Source organism: Anomaloglossus baeobatrachus, chromosome 10, assembly GCF_048569485.1.
Source record: "Anomaloglossus baeobatrachus isolate aAnoBae1 chromosome 10, aAnoBae1.hap1, whole genome shotgun sequence".
Lineage (NCBI taxonomy): Eukaryota > Metazoa > Chordata > Amphibia > Anura > Aromobatidae > Anomaloglossus > Anomaloglossus baeobatrachus.
In genome coordinates, this window is record NC_134362.1 from 132,269,336 (window position 1) to 132,286,143 (window position 16,808).

Here is a 16,808-nt window from a genome sequence, read left to right on the forward strand (position 1 = left end):
CTATGTGTGTATGTAGCAGAGCAATGTGTATGTATGTATATATGCAGCAGAGCAATGTGTATGTATGTATGTAGCAGAGCTATGTGTGTCTGTATGTAGCAGAGCTATGTGTGTCTGTATGTAGCAGAGCTATGTGTGTATGTAGCAGTGCTATGTGTGTCTGTATGTAGCAGAGCTATGTGTGTCTGTATGTAGCAGAGCTATGTGTGTATGTATGTAGCAGAGCTATGTGTGTCTGTATGTAGCAGAGCTATGTGTGTCTGTATGTAACAGAACAGAGCTATGTGTGTCTGTATGTAGCAGAGCTATGTGTGTCTGTATGTAGCAGAGCTATGTGTCTGTATGTAGCAGAGCTATGTGTGTCTGTATGTAGCAGAGCTATGTATGTAGCAGAGCTATGTATGTAGCAGAGCTATGTATGTAGCAGAGCTATGTGTATATGTATGTAGCAGAGCTATGTGTGTATGTATGTAGCAGAGCTATGTATGTAGCAGAGCTATGTGTGTATGTGTGTAGCAGAGCTATGTGTGTATGTATGTAGCAGAGCTATGTGTGTATGTATGTAGCAGAGCTATGTATGTATGTAGCAGAGCTATGTGTGTCTGTAGCAGAGCTATGTGTGTCTGTAGTAGAGATATGTGTGTCTGTAGCAGAGCTATGTGTGTCTGTAGCAGAGCTATGTGTGTCTGTATGTATGCAGCAGAGCTGTGTGTCTCTAGGCATGTATAATGTGTATCTATGTATGTCAGTGTATATGGCTGTATAGATGTGTCAGTTCTATATGTATTTTGGTGAGTTTGTCTTTAAATATGTATGTGTACGTATGTGTGTCTGCGTGTTGATGGGGCCCACTGGGACTCTTCCGCCCGGGGCCCACAAAAACCTGGAGCCGGCCCTGACCCTCATCACACGCTGCGTGTCGGGCAGGAAACAGAGGACAGATCCTGAAGCTCCGCACAGTGTAGGCAGCAGAACGCAGGAATCTCTCCTCTGTTCCTTGCCCGACACTTTTCTCTGTGACACACGCGCGCCCTGATATCGTCAGTACGGCGCGCATGTGTCATTTGAAAAGTTCCCGCCCGGCAGGAGAAGCTGCAGAGGCGGGGGCCGTATGGAGAGAGGCAGCGGCGGGGGCTCCTAGGAATACAGTGTCGGCGCAGCCTGGCCATGTGAAGGAGAAGCAGCTCAGCGGGGGGCTCGTACGGAGGTGTCTGAGGACGGGAACGATAAGAAGAGAGGTGAGTGGTTACTAGTAACCTGCGGGGACAATGGGGGCGGGCAGGCGGGGGGCTGGGGGAGAGGGGTAACTTTTGACAAATATTTGGGGTGTAGTGGTTTAGTATATGGGAATGTAGTTTTACAGGTGTGGTATATGGGGGGGTGTAGTTTTATAGGTGTGTAGTGGTGTAGTATAATACAGGTGTATATAGGAGTGTAGTATAATACTACACCCCTATATACACCTGTATTATACTACACCACTACACCCCTATATACACCTGTAATATACTACACCCCTATATACACCTGTATTATACTACACCCCTATATACACCTGTATTATACTACACCCCTATATACACCTGTATTATACTACACCACTACACCCCTATATACACCTGTATTATACAGGTGTATATAGGGGTGTAGTATAATACAGGTGTATATAGGGGTATAGTATATTACAGGTGTATATAGGGGTGTAGTATATTACAGGTGTATATGGGGTGTAGTGGTGTAGTATATTACAGGTGTAGTGGTGTAGTATAATACAGGTGTTTATAGGGGTGTAGTGGTGTAGTAAAATACAGGTGTAGTATATAGGAGTGTAGTATAATACAAGTGTAGTATATAGGGGTGTAGTGATGTAGTATAATACAAGTGTAGTATATAGGGGTGTAGTGATGTAGTATAATACAAGTGTAGTATATAGGGGTGTAGTGATGTAGTATAATACAAGTGTAGTATATAGGGGTGTAGTGATGTAGGTAATCACAGGTGTAGTATATAGGGGTGTAGTGATGTAGGTTATCACAGGTGTAGTATATAGTAATGTGCTGCAGTTTATTACAGGTGTAGTATATAGTGATGTAGCATATTACAGGTGTATATAGGGGTGTAGTGATGTAATATATAGTGGTATAGTATATAGAGGTGTAGTTTATTACAGGTGTAGTGTATACTGATGTATATTACAGGTGTAGTATGTGGCGGGTGTAGTGATGTAGTATATGGGGATTGTGTGTGTATGTATACATTGTGTGTATGTGTATATATATTATACACGCACAGTATATATGTGTGTTTGTGTATATATATATATATATATATATATATATATATATATATATATATGTAGAACCGAGTTAATTATATTAGTCCGGCCCTCTAAAACCATCCCAATTTCTCATGCGGCCCCATGGGAAAATTAATTGCCCACCCCTGCTATAGATAGTTCATGTCTTTCTCAGTGGGCAAACTTACAAAATCAGCAAGGGTACAAATAACCATTTGCTTCACAGTAACTTTTTAGGCAACTTTTAATAATTACCTTTGAACATGAAATCAGTGTGTTCCTTTGCTTCAGGGAAGCTACAAGCACACTGATTCATCATTTATGTTGTTTCAGTTTTTTGACTTTTAGAGCAATTTTTAATTGTGTTGCTACATTATGACAATTATAACTATATTTTGCAGTTTTTACTATTGATGATCATGAATGTACAACAGATGGATTGGATGGACAATATGTAATGTTGGGAAAAGTGAATTTCTGATTGTTTTTTTGTCTAAACTAGCTGATTTAGGGCAGTAAAATGACCAAAAACAGCAATTCTGTGTTTTTACCTACTTTCACCATGTGGAAAAAAGAAGCAAAAATATCAACTACAGGTAGGAGTTTTTTAACTTTTTTCCTTGGGATATTTTTATTAACTGATAAACTTATACAACTTGTTGGAAACTTTTATAACCCCTTCCTGACATCCGCTGAGGTGAGATTGTCCCATACTCGCTCGGCAGGTAGAAAAAAAAATAAAAAAAAAAAATCTAGTAATAACAATCGCATCTAGAATAAAGTGGGTTTAAGTCAAACTGTAACAGTGGGATGTAACACACGCCAACATGGAGGCGTGGCATTTTAAGCGACCATCATCGAACCAGTGATGCGATTGTGGGTCACCAATGGGCTGCTATGACAGCAGATGGTCTGCTGAAGACCTCTGTGCTTATTATAGTAGCGCTCCTTTCAAATCTTTGCCTGTGGTCAGGCATCGAAGGAGACTGATTTCTGCTATATTCAACAATGCTATAGCATTGCTGTATATAGCACAAGTGATCAGACGATCACAGGTTAGAGTCCCCTGAGAGAACTATGAAAAAACAGTGAGAATTAAAAATATAAATATATATATATATGTATAAAAAAAAAATTATTATATATACATACATCGTATATTTCGGATTGTAAGATGCACGTTTTCTCTCAAAATTTTGGGAGGAAAATGAGGGGTGCGTCTTCAAATCCTAATATAGCTTACAGGGGGGCTGTCTGTGCGGCGACCGGGTGCGTTCGGGTGGCCGGGTGCCTGTGTCTGCATGCGGGCGGATGGCCGGGTGCCTGTGGCTGCGTGCGGACAGCTGGGTGCCTGTCGGTGCCAGCTGACACTCTGTCCTGGAGGCCGGTTGCCTCTCTGTGCGGGTGGGCGGGAGGCCTGCTGGCTGCCATTCTGTGCGTGCGGGCGGGTGACTGTGTGGACTGCGGTGGCTGTGCGGCAGGTGTCCCAGTTTCAAATAATGGCGCCAGGAGTCAGCGAGTGCGCAGATGGAGCCCTTGGATGAAAGCTCAATCTGCGCATGCGCCGCTCCATGCACCATCTTTCAAACCGGGACCGCGGACAGACTGGTACACTCACCGCACCGGCCTGCTCCATCACTGACCCGCTGCCGCTGTCACAACGGACCCCCCGCGGCTGCCAGCCCAACCTCTGTCTCCATTGACCCCACTCCACCACCCCTGCTGTCCCCCCCACGGTAAGACAACACCGGAGTATAAGACGGACCCAATTTTTATTTTTTTTACCTTTTTTTCATCTCTAAATTTGGGGTGCGTCTTGCAATCCGATGCGCCTTATAAAATGTAAAAACGGTGTGTGTGTGTGTGTGTGTGTGTGTGTGTGTGTGTGTATGTGTATATATATATATATATATATATATATATATATATATATATATATACAGTTAGGTCCAGAAATATTTGGACAGTGACACAATTTTCGCGAGTTGGGCTCTGCATGCCACCACATTGGATTTGAAATGAAACCTCTACAACAGAATTCAAGTGCAGATTGTAACGTTTAATTTGAAGGTTTGAACAAAAATATCTGATAGAAATTGTAGGAACTGTACACATTTCTTTACAAACACTCCACATTTTAGGAGGTCAAAAGTAATTGGACAAATAAACCAAACGCAAAAAAAAATATTTTATTTTCAATATTTTGTTGCGAATCCTTTGGAGGCAATCACTGCCTTAAGTCTGGAACCCATGGACATCACCAAACGCTGGGTTTTCTCCTTCTTAATGCTTTGCCAGGCCTTTACAGCCGCAGCCTTCAGGTCTTGCTTGTTTGTGGGTCTTTCCGTCTTAAGTCAGGATTTGAGCAAGTGAAATGCATGCTCAATTGGGTTAAGATCTGGTGATTGACTTGGCCATTGCAGAATGTTCCACTTTTTTGCACTCATGAACTCCTGGATAGCTTTGGCTGTATGCTTGAGATCATTGTCCATCTGTACTATGAAGCGCCGTCCGATCAACTTTGTGGCATTTGGCTGAATCTGGGCTGAAAGTATATCCCGGTACACTTCAGAATTCATCCGGCTACTCTTGTCTACTGTTATGTCATCAATAAACACAAGTGACCCAGTGCCATTGAAAGCCATGCATGCCCATGCCATCACGTTGCCTCCACCATGTTTTACAGAGGATGTGGTGTGCCTTGGATCATGTGCCGTTCCCTTTCTTCTCCAAACTTTTTTCTTCCCATCATTCTGGTACAGGTTGATCTTGGTCTCATCTGTCCATAGAATACTTTTCCAGAACTGAGCTGGCTTCATGAGGTGTTTTTCAGCAAATTTAACTCTGGCCTGTCTATTTTTGGAATTGATGAATGGTTTGCATCTAGATGTGAACCCTTTGTATTTACTTTCATGGAGTCTTCTCTTTACTGTTGACTTAGAGACAGATACACCTACTTCACTGAGAGTGTTCTGGACTTCAGTTGATGTTGTGAACGGGTTCTTCTTCACCAAAGAAAGTATGCGGCGATCATCCACCACTGTTGTCATCCGTGGACGCCTAGGCCTTTTTGAGTTCCCAAGCTCACCAGTCAATTCTTTTTTTCTCAGAATGTACCCGACTGTTGATTTTGCTACTCCAAGCATGTTTGCTATCTCTCTGATGGATTTTTTCTTTTTTTTCAGCCTCAGGATGTTCTGCTTCACCTCAATTGAGAGTTCCTTAGACCGCATGTTGTCTGGTCACAGCAACAGCTTCCAAATGCAAAACCACACACCTGTAATCAACCCCAGACCTTTTAACTACTTCATTGATTACAGGTTAACGAGGGAGACACCTTCAGAGTTAATTGCAGCCCTTAGAGTCCCTTGTCCAATTACTTTTGGTCCCTTGAAAAAGAGGAGGCTATGAATTACAGAGCTATGATTCCTAAACCCTTTCTCCGATTTGGATGTGAAAACTCTCATATTGCAGCTGGGAGTGTGCACTTTCAGCCCATATTATATATATAATTTTATTTCTGAACATGTTTTTGTAAACAGCTAAAATAACAAAACTTGTGTCACTGTCCAAATATTTCTGGACCTAACTGTATATATATATATATATATATATATATATATATATATCATAGTATCATAGATTTTAAGGTTGAAGGGAGACTCTAAGTCCATCTTTATATGTATATCTATCCACAAACAGGCATGAAGGATCGCACTCCACAAGGATCTGGATATAAGTGAGTCTTTATTCCAAGTTCACATCAGGGGTACAGATGGTGGGGGAGGGTGAGGGCGTGCAACGCCGGACGACGGCGGGCCATTTCACAAGTGATTTGCTTCTACGGGTCCAGACAAGACGGACCCAATTTTTATATTTTTTTACCTTTTTTTCATCACTAAAGTTGGGGTGCGTCTTGCAATCCGTTGCGCCTTATAAAACGTAAAAACGGTGTGTGTGTGTATAAAATATATATATATATATATATATATATTATATAAAATATTTTCCCCTTTACGAATAAAGGTAATAAAAAAAATACATATATGTGGTATCGCCATGTCAAAATATAAAATTAATTGACATGATTAGTTAACACTGTAAACGAAAGAGATTCAGGAATGCTGAAATTATGTTTTTTTTACTGCTGAAATACCACAAAAAAAGTTGAAGTGATCAAAACATTATATCTATGTCAAAATGGTATCCGTAAAAACATCATAATGCCACATTAAAAAAATAGGCCATTATACAGCTCAATCAGCAGAAAAATGAATGGGTTTGGGTTGGTTATATGAGGCTGTGCACTAACTCCCCCCCCTTTATGCAACGTTACGGGTTTGGGCAAAATGGTGACACAACCCCCTAAAAAAAATGTTTGCAAGCTTCTGAATTTGTTTTCTCCACTAAAATTAAAAATTGGACGTTTGGTATCGCCATAATCATACTGATGAGGAGAATCATAATTTTTACCCAAATGTACACTGTAGAAACAGTTCCCAAGAACTATTGTCCGAATTCAGGTTTTTTTTTCATAATTTCTACACACTTGGAATTTTACAATACGCTATGTGATAACATACGAGTTCCTTATATTTAAGATATAACTTTTATTAAACATTAAAAAATATCACCTATAGTGTCCACATGGGCACCACTAATTGAAACAAAAGCAAATGTGTGCTGTGATTCTAAAAACATTGATCGGCCAACCCGACTAGAAATGACATTCTGACTAGAAATTACATTCTGACTAGAAATGTGTTCACATTCGCGGGGCAACTATACCATCAACAGCTCGGCACCGCTATGGGTAACCCCTGCGGTGCTACCTATGCAAATCTTTATCTTGGATGGTGGGAGAACAGAGTCGTGTTCAGCGAGGAGATGGACCGGTATACCTCGTCCATTTTAATGTGGGTGAGGTATATCCATGACATCTTCATCGTCTGGACTGAAACGGAGGAGAGGTTTACACAGTTTGTAGCCTTTCTAAGGCCTCCGAAACACATCCGTGCCGCCGGTACGTGTTTGCCATTTTTTGCATGTACCGGCGGCATGGAGACACGTTCAGCAATGCTATCCTGTTGTAGCAGGCACACACATGTAAAACCACACGGAACGTGTGTCCGTGTGCGTTTGTACGTGTGTGCGTTTTTCTACACGCTGACACGTCCACGTTTTCTCCGGCAGCACGGGTGTCACACGGCCCGCACCCTTACCACACGGATGTAGTGTGGAAGCGGTCCCGTGTGACACGCGCTGGAGAAAACACACGTGTCAGTGAAAAAAAAAAATAACATTTACTCACCTTCTCCTGCCCTCCTGTCTCTGCCCCTGCTGCCACTTGCTGCAAACTGCCGCTCATTATGCTCATTTAATATTCACTTCACTGCGGCCGGCAGCAGCGGGGAGACGGGAGGGCTGGAGACCAAAGATCAGCACAACGGACAGCAGGAAGGACCACGTGAGTATGCAAATTACCGGTTCTACGTAGAACACACGTGGACCGCACGTACCAGAGACACGTACTTACCACACGCAACACGCAGGGTAAATACGTGTCTCGCGGCACGTGCCTGTTTTTAACGGAAATGTGTTTCAGGCCTAAACAAAAATGACGTTGGACTTTTCTTTACCTGTGAGGTCCAACACCGACAAATGAACTTTTTGGACATTACTATTATCAAAACTGAGCAGGGGTACCTGCAGACGACCCTCTATCACAAGCCAACAGCAACTAATGGGCTCCTCGCCTGGGATAGTCATCATCCCCACCCACTACGCAGAGGAATCCCGAAGGGCCAGTATCTGCGTTTACGGAGAAACGGCTCTGAGGTCTGTGACTATATTGTCAAATTGAAGCATCTACGGAGTCGCTTCATACAGAAGGGATACCCATGTAGGACCATAGGCGAGGCATACTGTTATGCCCTTGCTCAAGACAGAGATAATTTACTAACTCCACATGCTGAAGAGACAATACCGGAGCATTTCCGTTTGGTGGCAACCTATGATAATTGCCACAGTGATGTCAAAGACATTTTATATGACCTCTGGAATATTCTGCGTGCTGACACAGATCTCAGTACGAATGTTCCGAGTGCCCCTCGATAACATACAGGAGGGTCAGAAATCTGAAGGATTGGCTGGTACATAGTCACTTCACGAAAGTGAAGGTATCCGAAACATGGCTTGAACGCGGCCTGGCGGAAACTTATAAGTGTGGGGCCTATGATTTTCATTTCTAAGACCAAATCGTTTACCAGCGCGGCTACAGGACAGCTCTTTTACAATAGGGAACTTGCCAACTGCCGTACCCGAGGGTACATGGCCACCTGCGCCTGCCCGAGGAACTACATAGGAAAAACCAAGAGAGAATTCCGTAGGAGAATTCTCGAACATGTAGGCTATACGGAGGAAAGAAAACACCACTCTGTCCAACCACATTGCTTGAGGTACACCCAGAAAACTCCCTCGGATTATGTTTCCAAGTTCTAGAGGTGATGCGAATGCCGATCCGTGGCAGGGATTGGAACCGCCTCCTCTTACAAAAAGAGTGTAGATGGATCCACTGCATGAGATCACAGGCCCCCATGGGCATTAATGAAGCAATGTCATATACTTGCTTCATAGACCAATAGCATTGGGGATCTTATCGATGTCTTTAAGATCCCGTGGTTGGTTATTGAGGAATCTCCTTGCCACACATACCTGGCAGAATCTCTAAATTTATTATTGTAATAACTAAAGACCTGGCATGAATATTCCATAATAGCCATTAGGTAAAAGAAACTCTTGATCATTATCGTTAATATGCTGATGAGCATTCTCCATCAATATATTTGTTTCTATACTGCCTTCAAGCCCCTTTGCCTATGTGCAGAAAGCTGTAAAATGCTTCTTTGTAGTACATCATTTCCAATTGGTGATATTAATATAGTCAAAATTGATTAATATAGGGATGAATGCCAACTTAAAGAAACAGGAATATAGGTTAAATGGGGCAGATCAAATAAGATCATCCGCTACATGGTCCATTTTTTATGTAATTTAAATGGACTAACATAGTCCACTACAATGTATATGGACTAATATAGCTTATCAAGATATTGATGGATTACCGTATTTTTCGCTTTATAAGACGCACTTTTGTTCCCCCAAATTTTGGGGGAAAGTAGGGGGTGCGTCTTATAAGCCGAATATACGGGGGGGTATATATATATACACACTGCAGGGTCTGCTCTGGAGCGCTGTTGGCGGCAGCGTTAGATCTCCTGCTCCCGCTCATATAATATGCACAGCCGCTGTCCATCACCGTGGTGCTGAAACCGCACCGCAGTGACGGGCTGGGGCAGCGGTGCATATTATATGAGCCTGCATCCCACTGTGATGGCACATGCCCCCTCTGTGTTAGATATGGCCCCCATGCTGCTGCTCATCCTAAAATAAAAAAGCTTTACTTACCTCCTCCAGCGTTTCTCCCCGGTGTCCCTGCTTCCACTGTGATCAGACACGCAGAGATGAAGTCACTCTGCTGTGCCGATCACATGACCGGCACCAAGAACCAGGAAGTGGAGGAACTGAAGCACGGAGGGAGACAGGAGAGAGATCAGCGCTGGAGGAGGTAAGGAAAGAGTGTTTTATTTTACTATGGGCAGCAGCATGGGGGCGATATCTAACACAGGGGAAACGTGTGCAATCCATAGGGGGTCATAGGCAGCACAGGGGAACGTATGCAATCCATAGGGGGCCATAGGCAGCACAGGGGAACGTATGCAATCCATAGGGGGCCATAGGCAGCACAGGGGACTGTGTGCAATCCATAGGGGGCCATAGGCAGCACAGGGGACTGTGTGCAATCCACAGGGGGCCATAGGCAGCACAGGGGAATGTATGCAATCCATAGGGGGCCATAGGCAGCACAGGGGAATGTGTGCAATGCATAGGGGGCCATAAGCAGCACAGGGGAATGTGTGCCAGCACAAGGGGGCTATATTCAATATAAGGGGGTTATATCCAGATTAAGGGGGCTAACTTTAGGATGGGGGGCTATGAGGGGCATATACCCTATATGATTTGTTAGACGGACACTGGCAATATAAGATGGACCCCATTTAACATTAAAACAAAAAAAATTTATCTTTTCCTTCACCAAATTTGGGGGTGCGTCTTATAAAGCGAAAAATGCAGTAATATAATTTTTCATTATGCATTGAAATCAATATAGTCCATTGCTAGTTATTTGTGCAGAACATGCAGTGCACAATATCCAACATGACTTATCAATAATTCACATAGGGAGAATCAGATATGCCCCATTATAGTATGTACTAACTTGGTATTCGTCACCTATTTTTTGACAATGTTATTAGAACAGTGCTATGGTTCATCTTATGGATGCGTTCCAAAGGGATGTTGAATACCTTTCACTGCTATAGCGCAAGATTTAGAGGAGCGATTCAGAAATGCTGCAGTGCATGCCTACAGTATTTGGCCCTGCATGGCGTTTTTGGTTTAGTATTGGCCTGATGGTATTATGACTAAGGCCCCTTATTGCTTCCCTGTAACATCCATCATCCCTGTCATCAGAGATCACGAAGACTTATTGGTCTGATCAGACGCTGCAGGGAGGGGGTGGGAGGCTTGAAACTTTAAGGAGTGTGTTCATTATCCACCTGCAGCGGCTCGCCACCATGCCGACATAACACTATAAAATATATCATTAAATAAAACATCATATCTAATACGCTGCAATCACCCGTGATGAGTCTTGAAAGCTATCGTGAATACAGATGAAACGCATAGTGCTGGCACATAGTTAGTTAGGCACGGTTTTAGTCGAGTCAGGAGGGGGATATGAGAGTTTATTGATAGATGGTGAATACCTATCTTAGTTAGCCCATTTATCTTCAGGACTGTTGTCAAGTGGATCTGGCTAGTGTGGCTCTCAAAAAATACATTATAATAGCACATCAAGCTGTACATCATTGCGGGTTGGCCGATCAATGTTTTTAGAATCACAGCACACATTTGCTTTTGTTTGAATTAATGGTGCCCATATGGACACTATAGGTGATATTTTTTAATGTTTAATAAAAGTTATATCTTAAATATAAGGAACTCATATGTTAGACAGTGATATATTTTCAATTTTGCAGTTCAGTTTATCTGTATATATAAACGGGGAACGATATGTTATGTGATAAAAATTAATAATGTCATTCAAAAAGTACATCTCGTCCCACAAAAAACAAGCCCTCATAAGTTTATGTGGACAGAAAAATAAAAAAAAAAAAGGGAGGGAAAAAATGAAGATGCAAAAAATAAAATTGGCCCTATTGTGAAGCGTAAATTTATAAAGGCGGGCAGCCAGCTACATTGACATGAAGACTTTTATGCTGCACCTTAAGTCAGGGTATAATAGAGTCTAGAAAAAACATTGAGTCCTTGGCCACAATCACAACCCAATTCCAGTCTGTAATTGCATCACATGGCTGCGGAAAGGCTTACCACAAGAGCTCTTCCCTCTGTAAAACCAGACAGATACTTCAGCACCTAAGGAATTACCGTATTTTTCGCTTTATAAGACGCACCTGATTATAAGACGCACCCCAAAATTTGAAGGAAAAGAGAATTTTTTTTTTAATGTTAAATGGGGTCCATCTTATAATGCCAGTGTCCGTCTAACAAATCATATAGGGTATATGTCCCTCATAGTTCCCCATCCTAAAATTAGCCCCCCTTAATCTGGATATGGCCCCCTTATATTGAATATAGCCCCCTTGTGCTGGGACACACCCCCCTGTGCTGCCCATGGCCCCTATAGATGGTACACCTCCACTTTGTTTGATATGGCCCCCATGTGTGCTGCCCATGGCCACTATAGATGGCACACCTCCCCTGTGTTAGATATGCCCCCCATGCTGCTGTCGATAATAAAATAAAACACTTTCCTTACCTTCTCAGCGCTGTAATCCCTGTGTCTCCCTCTTCGCAGTTGAGCTCCGAGTCCTCCCTTTTCCACTTCCTGGTTCTTGCTGCCGGTCATGTGATCGGCACGGCAGAGTGATATCATCTCTGCGTGCCTTATCACAGACAACAGCAGCAGGAGACCGGAAGATCAGCGCTGGAGGTAAGTAAAGCTTTTTTTTATTTTACTATGGGCAGCAGCACAGGGGCCATATCTAACACAGGGGGGATCATGTGCGATCAAAGGAGGGCGCAGGCAGATATAATATGCCCCGCTGCCCCAGCCCCGTGATGCAGTTTCAGCACCACGCTGATGATGGACAGCGGCTGTGCATATTATATGAGCGGGAGCAGGAGATCAAATGCTGCCTCCCGCAGCTGTCACCTGCCCCCAGCAGCGCTCCAGAGCGGACCCTGCAGTATATATGTACACCCCCCCGTATATTCGGTTTATAAGACGCACCCCCTACTTTCCCCCAAAATTTGGGGGAACAAAAGTGCGTCTTATAAAGCGAAAAATACGGTAGATACCCAGGATCAGAGTCATATTGAAGACTCAACTCCTGTGCCTGAACCAATGCAGTACATATTTTTAAAGCACAGGATAGGAAATGGTTAAAGCCATCTTCACATGATTTGGCACAGTTTAGTGCGAAAATTACACTGGCAATGCATATGAATACAGTATTTTATGACCCATTAACATACTTCAGAGAATCTCAGCAGCAGAATGACTGTCGTTGATTTTTTTCATCTATCACCTGCAAAAACATATTGGTGGTGAAATAGGTGTTGAATACATCATCACCACCAATTTTTTTAAGTAAATATACTTCTAAAAGCACTTCTGCAATGCATGTCTCACCAGATGTCGGTAACAACCCTTCCAATCCAAATAGGCAAAGAAATCAAACCATAGATTTCCATAAATTTACTGATGTGTAATAATGAGAAATAACACAGGGAAAAAGTATTGAACACGCATACTGAAATTTATTTAAAGGGAACCAATCACCAGAATTTTCCTATATAACCTAAAGCCAGTGCTATACTGGCACTATCATGATGATTCTCTTCATACCTTTAGTGGTCAGCTCGGATGTATAGGCTTTGAAATCCAAGAAAGGAAAGTTTATAAAATCATCAGCTTCTTGAATGACAGCAGCTGAGGATCAGATAATATCTGGGGGGTATTCAGAGTTATCCCCTCCACCTGTTAGAATTACCGTGTTTCCCCGAAAATAAGACATCCCCCAAAAATAAGACATCCCAGGAGTTTTCAGGGAAGCTTTAATATAAGACATCCCCTGAAAATAAGACAATAATGAAGTGTCATGCAGCGGTGAAAGAGTTAAAGACACTGCAGGACACTTCATTATAGGCAGCGGGCACCCCCAGAAGAGAGAAGACAGAAGAAAGAAGACCCCCGATTATACTCACCAGAAGCCGACCGGGAGCAGGTGAGCGCATCAAGGTCCTGCAGCGGCGGAACACACACACACACGCACACACATAAGAACAGACACACACACATCAGATCACACTCACTCACTCTCACACACACACCTCACACACACATCAGATCGCATCCACACACTCACAACATCCAGTGATATCGCTTGCTTCTCGGCGGCGATACTGTGCGTGCAGTGACCTTCCAGGACCTGCCGGAGGATCACATGGCCGGAAGCATGTGGTATCTCCGGATGTTGTGAGTGTGTGAGTGCGTATGTGCGATATCGTCAGTGTGTGTGTGAGTGTATGCGATCGGATGTGTGCGTGTATGCTGTCTGATGTGTGAGTGTGTTCTGATGTGTGAGTGAGTGTATGTGATCGGATTTGTGAGTGTCGGCAGAAGGCAGAAGAGCACGGCGTGCAGCACAGCTGCTGGGACCGCCCACCGGAGGGCACAGGGAGAAGTGGGGTGTGTGTGTGTGAGTGTATGCGATCAGATGTGTGCGTGTATACTGCCTGATGTGTGACTGTGTGTGATCGTAAGCTATCGGATCTGTGAGTGTCGGCAGGAGGCAGAGGAGCACGGCGTGCAGCACAGCTGCTGGGATCGTGGGGTGGGTGGGAAGAAGTGGGGTGGGTGTGTGTTTGTGTGTGACTGAGTGTGATCTGATGTGTGTGTGTGTGTGTGTGATCTGATGTCAGCCAGACGCAGGGGAGGCATGCAGCGTACCTGCTGGGAGATCACAGAAGGATCTGGGAGCCATACAAACGCCCTAGGCTGGTAAGTATGACAATCCTGGGATGGCGGGGGTCTGCTTTTTGTGGGGGGGTAAACTTACCCCCAACCATGTCTCCTCGAGAATAAGACACCCCCTGAAAATAAGACATAGTGCTTTTTTCAGGGCAAAAGCGGGGTAGTATAAGTATTACACCATCAATTCACATTTTCACTTGCAAGACCTGTGTGAGGTCATACCCATGTGACCAGAAGGGGCAGGGTCTCAGACAACAGAAACATGTTGCCTAGTGGTATCAGCTTTGTTGGCTGAGGCCCCACCTCTTCTGGTCACATGGGTATGACCTCACACAGATCCTGCAAGTGAAAAGTGAATTGATGGTATAATACTTATACTAATTCTAACAGGGGGAGGGGATAATTCTAAATACCCCACAGATATTATCTGATCCTCAGCTGCTGTCATTCAAGAAGCTGACGATTTTATAAACTTTCCTTTCTTGGATTTCAAAGCCTATACATCCGAGCTGACCACTAAAGGTATGAAGAGAATCATCATGATAGTGCCAGTATAACACTGGCTTTAGGTTATACACGAAAATCCTGGTGATTGGTTCCCTTTAATACTTCATACAAAACCTTTTTGGAGAAATTTTGGAGAAATTACTTGCTTGCATTGTTCAGGTGGGATTTTGGTCCATTCTTCCACACAATCTCTTCAAATCCTGAAGGTTCTATGGTCTCCTATGAAATCAGAGCTTTAGTTCTTTCCATAAATTTTCTATTGGATTCGGGTCAGATGATTGGCTGAGCCATTTTAGCAGCTATAATTTCACAAGCTTATCTACATGATGTTGAGTAAACCCACTTGAACATGCTTTTTGTTCAGCAATGGGCTCTTGATTGGTGAGCGTCCATACAGGTCATGGAGGTTGAGTGCATTACTTATTTTTTGTTTTGCTTTTAAACAATTGCACCTGCTGATTCAAAGTTTATCTGTAGCTCTGACCAGGGGCGTCTCTGGCTCTTTAACAACTCCTCTGATAGATTTTTTTACTCCTCGGTCTGAAATCTTGTGGGGAGCACTTGGTCGTGGCCAGTCTGTAACCAATGCAATCAGTATGTTTTGCAACAATAAGTTTGAGAAGGGCAAGAGACAGCTCACTGGTTTTACCCATCATGAAATGTTTTTTCTGTGGCACCTTGGTAATGAGTGCCTCATTTTTATAGCCCATAAGTTGAACCAGCTGATATTTTTCACTAAGTGGCAGGATTTTTTTCTAATTACTGATAGATTTCAGTTGGTCTCATGACTTTCCATGACTTTTTGCACCACTCTTTCTAAATATGTTTAATACTTTTTCCTGCATGACTTCTCATTATTACACATAATTTATGGACCTCTATAGTTTCACTTCCTTTCCTGTGTGGATTGCATGGATTGTTACTCATATTTGGTAAAAAATTAATTTTAAGCGACATTTAGAAATATATTAACTTATAAAATTGATGATGTGTTCAATATTTATTTCACCACCTCTACATATCTATTCGTTATGAACTTTCAGTCAGCAATTTAAGCAGGTTATGGTTAGTCAACTTCTGGGCCTGTAAACATCCTTAGCATTGTCTGTAATGTTCTCTAGATGAGATGCACTACAGAAAACACATATCTTGATGTATTTTCAGACCGTGAAAACGAATGATTGTTTATATTCTACTTTTGCATTCACAGATGAGCACCACTCTTTAATTTGGGCATGCACAGAAACTCCATGGCTGTAAGTCAGAATATTGACTAATACTGCAACCTTTTAACCGATTGCTAAAACATAATCATTTTATAAAATGAGTTTAATGTTTTAGAACTGATATTATAAGGTTAAAAAAATCTCTGACATTTGTCTGTTAAAGGGAACCTGTCACCTAGAATATGCGTTCTGACCTATCAGCAGACGCATGTGTGCCCTAATTACACCTCCCTACCCATCCCTGTGTTATAAAATTGTATAATATGAAAGTAATAAAAAATGTTTTATTACCTTCATATTTCCTATGTAAATTAGAGAGCTTCTGGTCACAGGGGCGGCACCTTGCCCTATGGACGTCTGCATACTTTCCGTGGTATCACGCCCCTGTGGGCGTGATACCAATGATTCACATGAGCAACGTCACTGTCACTCATTCTATCCTGCGCGCGTTTACTCTTACTATTGCCGCAGGCTTCTCTTCCGGGTTCTCCTGGTCAGTTTCAGACGTGCACCGCGCATGCGTCTGAAGCCAGGGCGTGAACACCCGGAAACGAAGCCTGCCACAATGCGCGCAGGATAGAATGAGCGACTGGGACGT

At 43.0% G+C, this 16,808-nt stretch overlaps 1 protein-coding gene across 3 annotated transcripts in view; it reads right to left on the reverse strand.

The window, feature by feature from the left end:
• Positions 1-16,808, reverse strand: part of DUS2 (dihydrouridine synthase 2) — a 498,816-nt gene that overhangs the window by 170,742 nt on the left and 311,266 nt on the right. The gene's annotated exons all lie outside the window — the stretch shown is intronic.